Source organism: Bombina bombina, chromosome 6 (genome assembly GCF_027579735.1).
Source record: "Bombina bombina isolate aBomBom1 chromosome 6, aBomBom1.pri, whole genome shotgun sequence".
Taxonomy (NCBI): domain Eukaryota; kingdom Metazoa; phylum Chordata; class Amphibia; order Anura; family Bombinatoridae; genus Bombina; species Bombina bombina.
The window spans coordinates 876689745-876702167 of NC_069504.1; positions in this window are offsets into that span (position 1 = coordinate 876689745).

Sequence of the window (12423 nt, forward strand, 5' to 3'; positions counted from 1 at the left end):
ATTTTAAATAGGGGAATCTTTTGTCCTTTCAAATGAGGGGTTGCATGCCCCTTTAAATATGCAGGTGACCACCATAAAAATATTGATAACCTGCAGCCCTTGTTTGGGCTACAGGGACAAGTGACACCCTTTTGAAAGAGCAGACTCTCCTTTTTCAAATGCCCAGCATACAGGGGATTACCTTAAGATATTGACCACCTGCCCCACAAGAAATATATCTCACATAAAAAAGGGATTACCTATTTTCAAAATAATGGTCTCATACCCCTTTATGTAAAAATGCCAGACACCTGTCTACTTGGTACTTTTATGGAGCTGTAGGCTTTAAAATGGACCCCAAGATAAGCACTACAATAGGGCAAGTGACCCTTCTAATCAAAGGCGATTATCACCTGACCACTGTGTTAACAGTGATCACCTGTCAGAACCATAAGCATATGTAACACCATGAGATGGGTGAAGTATAACCTAAGTTGCCCCCCCCAACAATACATAAGCTTGAGAACCCTCTTTATAATGCAAGAGGCATTTATAACCCCCTCACTGCAATAATATACATAGCAATCATTTCTACTAGAAGCACAAGCTAAAGGCAAAAATGCTGCTATCCAAAGCTAAAAAACATCCATGTCCATTTTGATATCAGAGGAACACTAACATCCAGAAAGAAAGCTTACATCTAGTGACCAGCCCCAACTTTCCCCTGCACTTTACAGTGAGATATATAATTGGTTCATTGACTGGATAAGAACATTCGGGACACAACATTAAAACAAAATGCTAAGGCATATATTTAATCAAAAGTGTGGAATTGAATGTTAAAAGTCTTTTCCAATGGTACCTTCAGCAAAAGCTGAAGCACAATAATATACCTAGCTCCCTGTCAGGATTGATGAAGAATAGGAGCCCAGTAGTGGAGTATAGCTAGCAGGACCACTAGTCAACACAGGAGTGCGTGGTTCAGAAGGAAAATCCAAAAGCAAGGTTAAACGTTACAAGGTTCAGGGCAGGCAGTAAAGGTTCATAAATGGTATAACAAGCAAGATGTCAGGGCAGGCAGCAATACTTCATAAACGGTATAACAAGCAAGAGGTCAGGGCAATAGTTTATATATAGGAAACCAGGCAAAAAGTTCAGGTAAACAAGATTCATACACAGGACTAAACTCAAGGATAGCTTTTTAATAACTGAGCAATGAGCTCCACAGTGCTTTATAGAGTTGCTAAATGAGTGACAGCTGGTAAGGGGTGTGGTGTTGGCTCTCTCTCACATCTCCTGTGCAATACTTTTTGTCTAATACTGCATTGCTGCCACTAGGTAGAGTGCTTGTGCAACCTCTGCAGGAGTCTAGGTACACTTCACTGCTTTGTAGGAAAGAGAAATAATGTTTCACCAATATGGAGGTTTCCAACAGCAGGACATGGAGAGGCAACTGGCTGTACACTGTTGAGTCTGGACACTAATGGAGGACCAGCAGGAGCACCCTCTGCAGCATTTTTACATGTAAGTACATTACACTCCCATAGGTCTTTGTTTGATGTGATGCAAGGAAACAGGATCAGTGTTGCACATATGGTGGGTGTTAGACCTGGCAGCTTTTTGGCGTCTCTCCCCTGTCTTTTTGCCTTCTAACCTCCTGGTTTTGGACTCTGTTTTTGCTGGTTTATTGTCTCTGTGCACTTTACCACTGCTAATCAGTGCTAAAGTGCAAGTGCCCCCTAGGTAAATTGTACTGTTGATTGGTTTATCAATGATTGGCATATTTGATTTACTGGTAAGTCCCTAGTAAAGTGCACTAGAGGTGCCCAGGGCCTGTAAATCAAATGCTACTAGTGGGCCTGCAGCACTGGTTGTGCCACCCACATAAGTAGCCCTGTAATCATGTCTCAGACCTGCCACCGCAGTGTCTGTGTGTGCAGTTTTCAACTGCCAATTCGACTTTGCAAGTGTACCCACTTGCCAGGCCTAAACCTTCTCTTTTCTTACATGTAAGACACCCCTAGGTAGCCCCATGGGCAGGGTGCAGTGTATGGTTAAGGTAGGACATATAATAATATGGTTTATATGTCCTAACAGTGAAATACTGCCAAATTCGGTTTTCACTGTTGCAAGACATATCTCTCTCATAGGTTAACATGGGGGCTACCTTTATAAATGATTAAAGCGTAGATTCCCTTTGAGAGCAGATGGACAGGTGGAGTTTGGGGTCCCTGAGCTCACAATTTAAAAATACATCTTTTAGTAAAGTTGGTTTTGAGATTGTGTGTTCGAAAATGCCACTTTTAGAAAGTGAGCATTTTCTTGCTTAAATTCTGTGACTCTGCCTTGTTTGTGGATTCCCTGTCTGGGTCAGTTTGACAGTTGGGCTGTTTGCACCTCTCACTAGACAGTGACACAAAGGGAGCTGGGGTGTAGCCCGCATTTCCTGATGAGCCATCTCTGCTAGGAGGGAGGGGAGGAGTGGTCATTCACACCTGAAAGGACTGTGCCTGCCCTCACACAATGCAGACTCCAACCCCCTGGTGTGTGCCTGAGGCCTTGCCTGGGCAAGGCAGGATTTCACAAGCAAGTGAGAATCTTATTTGAAGTAAACCTACTTCAAAGGCCAAAATGGGTATAAGAAGAGCACTCAAAACTACAGACTTTAGAATCTTTCTGGAATCTTTCTAGGATCTTGCTGGACTCACAAGGAACCTCTGCAAGGAGAAGAGCTGAAGAGCTGGAGGAGGAGTACTGTCCCTTTGCTGTGTTGCTTTGCTGGACTGGCCTGCAGTTGCTGCTTCTGCCTGAAAAGAGTGCAAAGGGTAAACTTTGCTGTGTGTCCTGCTTGAGAAAGTTCTCCAAGGGCTTGGGGTAAAGCTTGCCTCCTGTTGGAAGTCTCAGGGACACCAAAGACTTCAGTTTCCTTGACCTGCAGCACTGGGAACTGTGTGTTTTGTGCTGTTCAAGAGGAGAAATCACTGCGACGCCGCCGGCCTGCACTGTGACTTGTGGACGACGCACGGAGCCGCATTGCCCCGCTTTGCACTGCGACCCTGGTCTCACCAACGACGTCATCGGACGACTTCACCGAGCCGCTGCTCGCACCGCGACCTGTGGGCCCTGCACTCCGGCATTGCCTGCTCACACCGCAGCCTGGGCATCCCCGACGCCGCCGCTCCTGCTGACACCGGCGCCGCTGCCTGCACCGTGGCCTGTGGACACTGCTCGTGAGGTACACAAAGCACCGTCCCGTCCCGCACTGCAGTCCCAGCCCCCCGACCCCAGCACCATTGACTCCAGTGTCGTCACCATGCATCCCTGCCTGCACCGTGACCTGTGGACACTGCACGTCGCACAGCCCCACTTCACACCGCAGCCCTGGTCTCACCGACGCTGCTGGACGGCGTCACCGAGCCGTTGCCTGCACTGTAACCTGTGGGCACCGCACGTCGCATTGTCCCCCTTCGCACCGCAGCCCCGATGCCGGCGCACCTGACTTCATCAGCCCGGAGTTCGTGTGTGAACCCCACGCAACGCGTGTGAACACCAAGGGCCCGATGACTCCTGCAACAACTCTGGAAGCGACGCCGCTCTCCGGAGCTCACCGCAAGGATCACGACGCCCTGCAAATCCAAGTTACTGTTTGCGGGTCTTCCCAACACCAAGCTACCAAGGGGGTGAGCAGGGGTTATCTGAGCGGGTATCTCCCTTATCCTAACTAGAGTGAGGGTCCCTACTTGGACAGGGTGCAAACCGACTGCCAACTGGAGACCCCATTTCTAACAGTGGGCTTATCATAATTTTTAGAAAAAATGTTTGCCCCCCTTGCCCTCTTAAACCCATTAAACACCCTTGTAAATTTCACCTTCAACTCATTTAAATAGAATTGTGAGTCCTGTCTACTCTTTAAAGGGACAGTATACACTCATTTTAATATAACTGCATGTAATAAACACAACTACAAAGAATAAGATGCACAGATACTGATATAAAAATCCAGTATAAAACTGTTTAAAAATTTACTTAGAATCTCTCAGTTTAGCTCTGTTGAAAAGGTAGCTGGAAAGCCCATTGCAAGTGGGAAATAAGACACTCCCCCCTCCCCCTTGTTTTGCATATGAAAAGACCCTTTACACAAACAGGAGCAAGCTGGAGTAGGTAGCTGACGGTATTCTCATAAAACTTTGGGGCTTGGTTAGGAGTCTGAAAATCAGAGCAATGTTATTTAAAAATAAGCAAAACTATACATTTTTTAAAAAAACCTGTATGGGCTATATAAATGGATCATCTACAAAACATTTATGCAAAGAAAAAATGAGTGTATAATGTCCCTTTAAGGACCATTATATGCAGCAGAGTTGCATAACCAACAAATGCATAATAAAAAAAAATGGAAAAGCACTTTCTTCCATAACTCCACCCCCTGCATCATGTGACAGCCATCATCCAGTTACAGACTCATTTTCATATACACTGAGAACTCTAGCATAATTTGATAATGGAAGTAAATTGGAAAGTTTTTTTTTAAATTGCATGCTCTATCTTAATCGTCAATTTAATTCTCACTTTAGCATCCCTTTAACATCTTTCTGATACATACAAAAGCATATATTTTGAAGGCAGATAAGAACCATAAGCTTAGTTAGTTCTTAGGATAGCCTCTTTCTGTGAAGAAGTGCTTCAACAAATTACTGCTGAACCTACTACCCTTCAGCTTTATTGAGCCCTTTAACATACTTGAAAGTTTCTATCAAGTTTCTATCAAATCCCCTTTCCCTTCTCTCTAAGCAACACATATTTATGTCATCAAGTTTTCTCCTTAAGTTGTATTTTTTAGGCTGTGTACCATTTTAGTAGTTATACTTTAGACAGATTTCATTTTATCAATATCCTTCTGGAGATATGGCCTCCAAATTAAAGCTGTAAAAAGTTGACTAGAAAATATCACCTGAACATCTCTATGTAAAAAAAGAAATATATTTTACCTCAAAATGTCCTACGTTTCAGGCGACGCTGAAATGATGGGCCTCCGAAGCAGCATTCGCTGCTTCATAAATGTAGCCTAAAGACTAGTGTCTTCAGCAAAGTAGTGTGAAATAGCTCAGTATTGAAGGTGTTAATTACATTTTTTAATTTATTTTTTTTGCATCATTTGAGGGGCCTTGGTGTTGGAAGGTAAGTTAGGTGTTGGGGGTTATGATGGGGGATCAAAAAAGGGGGACTAGATTTATTGGTAGAGTTGGCAATTAGTGATCATGTGGTAGGATGTCTGATGGGCATGGTGTGGGGTTATTTACAGTTTGGAAGGTTTTCAATAGTATACTATTGTTAACAGTAATGAAAGTTTTCTACAATAGTAGACATTGGGATGTGTTAGCTATTATGTTTATTTCCTGTGGTGGTTATGTTTATATTTAACACCCATAGGGGGATGGGGTGAGCAGCATTTAGGTTTATGTTATAGGTTGCAAATCTGTCAGGAACAGCTATGTACAACCAAGATCTATGCCATAGTCTTATTAATATTTACAAAAAGTATTTACAATTTTTTACCAATATAGATTTAGGTCTTTAATTCATACGAATAAATAAAATGTAAACATGGGTTAAGTCCAATCATTCTTCCATAATGATTGATGGTATTGATTTAGTTCCATGAATTATTAATTACTGACCTGTCCTCTCTTATAAGAAAAGTCTAAAATTCTAATTTGTGGACTTGCAGTTTTAACACCATATTGTCCAATTTTTAGTAACTTTTGCGGAAGCAATTTGTGTAATACTTGGCCTAGAAATAATCTGAAGTAGTGGAGAATAAGGACACACCTGCTAGGGGTGGTTCCATTATACAGAGGTATCTACAATATCCATGGTTAATTTTCACTGTTTGCATTTGAGGATTCAAAAAAGAAAAATAATTACATCCCAAATTTGTTTAGTAAGCATAAAATGTCCTACAAATCTTTTGACTCTTATCACTTTATTATACTTAACGCATTATTATGATATTGTGTATTCGCCAACACAGAATAAACCTGACAAACCATAAACCTCTAGAAATAGTGCCATATTCCTACACGTCCTTTTTTATTGCAGAAACATATTTATCTTTTTTTTCATCAGGTATTTAATCTTTTATTGTCTTTCAGTTCTTTATTGTCCTTTCCGTGTTTTCTAGTGACTTTAAATGCCCTTACCATTTCACCTTAGACTAGTGTTACCTCGTTAATTTTATGTTATTCTTTTATCAAATGAATATGCAATTTAACAGTGTTATAATCACAATATACTATAAAAGTAAAATAATAAAAATGTGAATAAGTAATGTTCATAAAGTGTAATTCCCTAGTTGGGAGTTTAAATTGACAGGATGTATATTCAGTTTTTTTGATGTATTGATCTTCTCCAAACCTCTGGGAAGAAAAATGAAAAATAACATAAGATGTCTGTTAATAATAATCAGAAACTGTTCCCAGTCAAGGGGTTACTCACTCATAAAAGAGCTATGACAGCTCTAAGGAAAACGGCTCAATATATCTAATCCCAAAAGTCCACTGGAGCACTTGTCATCTAAATATTTTTATTAATGTATAAAAACAAGTTAAAATCAAGTCACTCAGATTTAACAATCAGTATACCTGTGAATAAACACCATGTCCATACAGGAGTCTATAAACCAATCTAGCTTTAACTCACAGAATCTCCTTTCTAAAGATAGTTTGTACTGAAACTAAGCATTGTCCCATGTGATCAACCACTTCTGATGACATAAATATACTTCTAAGGGTCTTTTCACTGATCACTTTCAAGGACCTCGAAAAAAGTGACTGAGTAATCTCTTTGACTGGGAAGATATGCTGATATATTATTTATTTTTATTTTTTCCTCCCAGGGGTTTGGAGAAGATCAACACATCAAAAGGGCTGAAAATATCCTTTTACTTAAAAGTCCCTTTTAGAGAATTACACTTTATGCAGAATGGCCTCTGTGGCTCGGCGTATGGGGGTGATTGGTATCATGGTGTCCAGCATGGACATCATTCCCTTTGCCAGATTCCATCTCCGACCACTTCAGCTGTGCATGCTGAAACAGTGAAACGGCGATCATTCGGATCTGTCTCAACAGATTTCTCTGGACAACCGGTCGAGGGGATCGCTCCCCTGGTGGCTCTGTCCAGATCACCTGTCCCAAGGGACATCCTTCTTGAGACCATCCTGGGAGATTGTGACTACGGACACAAGTCTATCAGGATGGGGAGCTGTTTGGGGTGCCGGGAAGGCAGAGGGCCTGTGGACTCGAGAGGAATCCCTCCTTACGATCAACATTTTGGAACTTTGAGCGATCTTCAATGCTCTGAAGGCTTGGCCTCTTCTGGGTTTGTCCCAGTTTATCAGATTCCAATCAGACAACATAACCTCAGTGGCTTACATCAACCATCAGGGGGGAATGAGGAGCTCCTTAGCAATGAAGGAAGTATCTCTGATTCTGGAGTAGGCGGCAGCAGACAATCCTTTCATCCGGCGGAATGGTCTCTCCATCCAAAGGTGTTTGCAGACATTTGCAACAGGTGGGGGTTGCCGGAGATATATCTCATGGCGTCCCGGCTCAATTCCATGCTACTCAGATATGGGTCGCGGTCCAGGGATCCTCAGGCGGAGCTAATAGATGCATTAGCGGAGCCTTGGAGGTTCAATCTAATTTAAATTTTTCCTATGTTAACACTTCTTCCCTGTGTAGTGGCAAGTATCAAGTAGGAGCAGGCATCAGTGATACTGATTGCTCCATCGTGGCTGTAAAGGATGTGGTTCCCAGACCTGGTGGGGATGTCCTTATCTCCTCCGTGGAAGTTACCTTGTTGCAGGGATCTGCTGGAACAGGGTCCTTTTGTTCATCAAAATCTAGATTTTCTGAAGCTTACTGCATGGAGATTGAATGCTTAGTCTTAGCCAAGAGAGGTTTCTCTGAGAGGGTTATCGACACTCTCATTCAGGCTCGTAAGCCTGTTACTCGCCGAATCTATAATAAGGTGTGGAGAGCTTACTTATTCTGGTGTGAAGAGCGTGGTTTAGCCTGGCATAAGGTTAATGATTCTTTCTTTTCTCCAAGAGGGTCTGGAGAAGGGCCTTTCTGACAGTTCCCTGAGGGGACAGATTTCGTCCCTTTCTGTTTTGCTGCACAAGAGGCTTGCAGAGCTCCCTGACGTGCAATCTTTCGTTAAGGCTCTGATTAGGATCAGACCTGTTTTTAGATCTAATGCTCCAGGTTGGAGTTTGAATCTTGTTCTTACGTTTTTACAACAGGCTCTGTGTGAGCCTATGCATTCGGTTGACATCAAATTGTTTTAATGGAAGGTTCTTTTTCTTTTGGCTATTGCGTCGGCACGCAGAGTTTCTGAAATGGCTGCCTTGCAATGCGAGCCTCCTTATCTGGTGTTCCACACTAATAAGGCTGTCCTTCGTACCCGCTTGGGTTTTCTACCTAAGGTGGTGTCTCATCATAACATCAATGAGGAGATTGTGGTTCCTTCCTTACGTTCTAATCCTTCTTCTTCGAAGGAACATTTACTTCATAATCTGGATGTGGTTCAAGCTTTGAGGTTTTATCTTCAAGCTACTATGGATTTTAGGCAAACTTCTTCCTTGTTTGTTATCTATTCTGGTAAGCGTAAGGGTCTGAAGGCTTCTTCGACTTCCTTATCTTTTTGGTTGAGGAGTGTTATACGCTTAGCTTACAAGTCAGCATGACTTAAACCTCCTCAGAGGGTTACGGCACATTCCACTAGAGCGGTGGCTTCCTCTTGGGTCTTTAAAAACGAGGCCTCTATGGATCAGATTTGTAAGGAGGCTACCTGGTCCTCCTTACATACTTTTTCAAAATTCTACAAGTTTGACATTTTTGCTTTGGCTGAAGCAGCTTTTGGGAGAAAAGTTTTACAGGCTGTGGTGCCCTCAGATTAGGATCCGCCTTTTCTTTACCCCTCCCGTTATCATTCATTGTCCTCTAGAGCTTGGGTATAGTTTTCCCAACAGTAAGGAGTGATGCTGTGGACTCTCCTCATATTAAGAAGGAAAACATAAATTATGCTTACCTGATAATTTCATTTCCTTCTGTATGAAGAGAGTCCACGGCCCCCACCTGTATACTCCGATGGGCGGACCAAAATTTGTTTTTCTCTTCCGGCACCATTTAAACCCTGATATTTCTCCTACTGTTCCTTGTTCCCTTGGCAGAATGACTGAGATATGAGGGAAGTGGGGGTAGTATTTAAGGCTTTGGCTGGGATGTCTTTGCCTCCGTCCTGGTGGCCAGGTTCAGTATTTCCCAACAGTAAGGAATGATGCCATGGACTCTCCTCATACAGAAGGAAATGGAATTATCAGGTAAGCATAATTTTATGTTTTTACACACACTGGAAACCGTGGTTACAGACAAGCCATAATAAACCTCCGTATAAGAAGTATACTGGAACCGGGTGCAGGTAGAAGCAGTAGTCTCTCACAACTGAACCATCAAACTTTTAGTTTCTATATACTAATGGGTGTTATCATGTTTTATCCATAGGTTTAACCTCTTATATGCCCATGACAAACTGCCACTGCCTTTTCATCTAAAGCATAGTGAGGTTGCATATGCTGATGTTGCAAAGGGGTTATTATTATTATCAGTTATTTTTAGAGCACCAACAGATTCTGCAGCTGGTGGGGACTCCCTGCTAAACAGTGAGCCAGTGAGGATTTTGGAAGCACGTGCCCCAGCCCCAGCCGTCAGGCCACTTACAAGGACAAGTGACCCTTCATTTTAAATAGGGGAATCTTTTGTCCTTTCAAATGAGGGGTTGCATGCCCCTTTAAATATGCAGGTGACCACCATAAAAATATTGATAACCTGCAGCCCTTGTTTGGGCTACAGGGACAAGTGACACCCTTTTGAAAGAGCAGACTCTCCTTTTTCAAATGCCCAGCATGCAGGGGATTACCTTAAGATATTGACCACCTGCCCCACAAGAAATATATCTCACATAAAAAAGGGATTACCTATTTTCAAAATAATGGTCTCATACCCCTTTATGTAAAAATGCCAGACACCTGTCTACTTGGTACTTTTATGGAGCTGTAGGCTTTAAAATGGACCCCAAGATAAGCACTACAATAGGGCAAGTGACCCTTCTAATCAAAGGCGATTATCACCTGACCACTGTGTTAACAGTGATTACCTGTCAGAACCATAAGCATATGTAACACCATGAGATGGGTGAAGTATAACCTAAGTTGCCCCCCCAACAATACATAAGCTTGAGAACCCTCTTTATAATGCAAGAGGCATTTATAACCCCCTCACTGCAATAATATACATAGCAATCATTTCTACTAGAAGCACAAGCTAAAGGCAAAAATGCTGCTATCCAAAGCTAAAAAACATCCATGTCCATTTTGATATCAGAGGAACACTAACATCCAGAAAGAAAGCTTACATCTAGTGACCAGCCCCAACTTTCCCCTGCACTTTACAGTGAGATATATAATTGGTTCATTGACTGGATAAGAACATTCGGGACACAACATTAAAACAAAATGCTAAGGCATATATTTAATCAAAAGTGTGGAATTGAATGTTAAAAGTCTTTTCCAATGGTACCTTCAGCAAAAGCTGAAGCACAATAATATACCTAGCTCCCTGTCAGGATTGATGAAGAATAGGAGCCCAGTAGTGGAGTATAGCTAGCAGGACCACTAGTCAACACAGGAGTGCGTGGTTCAGAAGGAAAATCCAAAAGCAAGGTTAAACGTTACAAGGTTCAGGGCAGGCAGTAAAGGTTCATAAATGGTATAACAAGCAAGATGTCAGGGCAGGCAGCAATACTTCATAAACGGTATAACAAGCAAGAGGTCAGGGCAATAGTTTATATATAGGAAACCAGGCAAAAAGTTCAGGTAAACAAGATTCATACACAGGACTAAACTCAAGGATAGCTTTTTAATAACTGAGCAATGAGCTCCACAGTGCTTTATAGAGTTGCTAAATGAGTGACAGCTGGTAAGGGGTGTGGTGTTGGCTCTCTCTCACATCTCCTGTGCAATACTGTTTGTCTAATACTGCATTGCTGCCACTAGGTAGAGTGCTTGTGCAACCTCTGCAGGAGTCTAGGTACACTTCACTGCTTTGTAGGAAAGAGAAATAATGTTTCACCAATATGGAGGTTTCCAACAGCAGGACATGGAGAGGCAACTGGCTGTACACTGTTGAGTCCGGACACTAATGGAGGACCAGCAGGAGCACCCTCTGCAGCATTTTTACATGTAAGTACATTACACTCCCATAGGTCTTTGTTTGATGTGATGCAAGGAAACAGGATCAGTGTTGCACATATGGTGGTTGTTAGACCTGGCAGCTTTTTGGCGTCTCTCCCCTGTCTTTTTGCCTTCTAACCTCCTGGTTTTGGACTCTGTTTTTGCTGGTTTATTGTCTCTGTGCACTTTACCACTGCTAATCAGTGCTAAAGTGCAAGTGCCCCCTAGGTAAATTGTACTGTTGATTGGTTTATCAATGATTGGCATATTTGATTTACTGGTAAGTCCCTAGTAAAGTGCACTAGAGGTGCCCAGGGCCTGTAAATCAAATGCTACTAGTGGGCCTGCAGCACTGGTTGTGCCACCCACATAAGTAGCCCTGTAATCATGTCTCAGACCTGCCACCGCAGTGTCTGTGTGTATAGTTTTCAACTGCCAATTCGACATTGCAAGTGTACCCACTTGCCAGGCCTAAACCTTCTCTTTTCTTACATGTAAGACACCCCTAGGTAGCCCCATGGGCAGGGTGCAGTGTATGGTTAAGGTAGGACACATAATAATATGGTTTATATGTCCTAACAGTGAAATACTGCCAAATTCGGTTTTCACTGTTGCAAGACATATCTCTCTCATAGGTTAACATGGGGGCTACCTTTATAAATGATTAAAGCGTAGATTCCCTTTGAGAGCAGATGGACAGGTGGAGTTTGGGGTCCCTGAGCTCACAATTTAAAAATACATCTTTTAGTAAAGTTGGTTTTGAGATTGTGTGTTCGAAAATGCCACTTTTAGAAAGTGAGCATTTTCTTGCTTAAATTCTGTGACTCTGCCTTGTTTGTGGATTCCCTGTCTGGGTCAGTTTGACAGTTGGGCTGTTTGCACCTCTCACTAGACAGTGACACAAAGGGAGCTGGGGTGTAGCCCGCATTTCCTGATGAGCCATCTCTGCTAGGAGGGAGGGGAGGAGTGGTCATTCACACCTGAAAGGACTGTGCCTGCCCTCACACAATGCAGACTCCAACCCCCTGGTGTGTGCCTGAGGCCTTGCCTGGGCAAGGCAGGATTTCACAAGCAAGTGAGAATCTTATTTGAAGTAAACCTACTTCAAAGGCCAAAATGGGTATAAGAAGAGCACTCAAAACTACAGACTTTA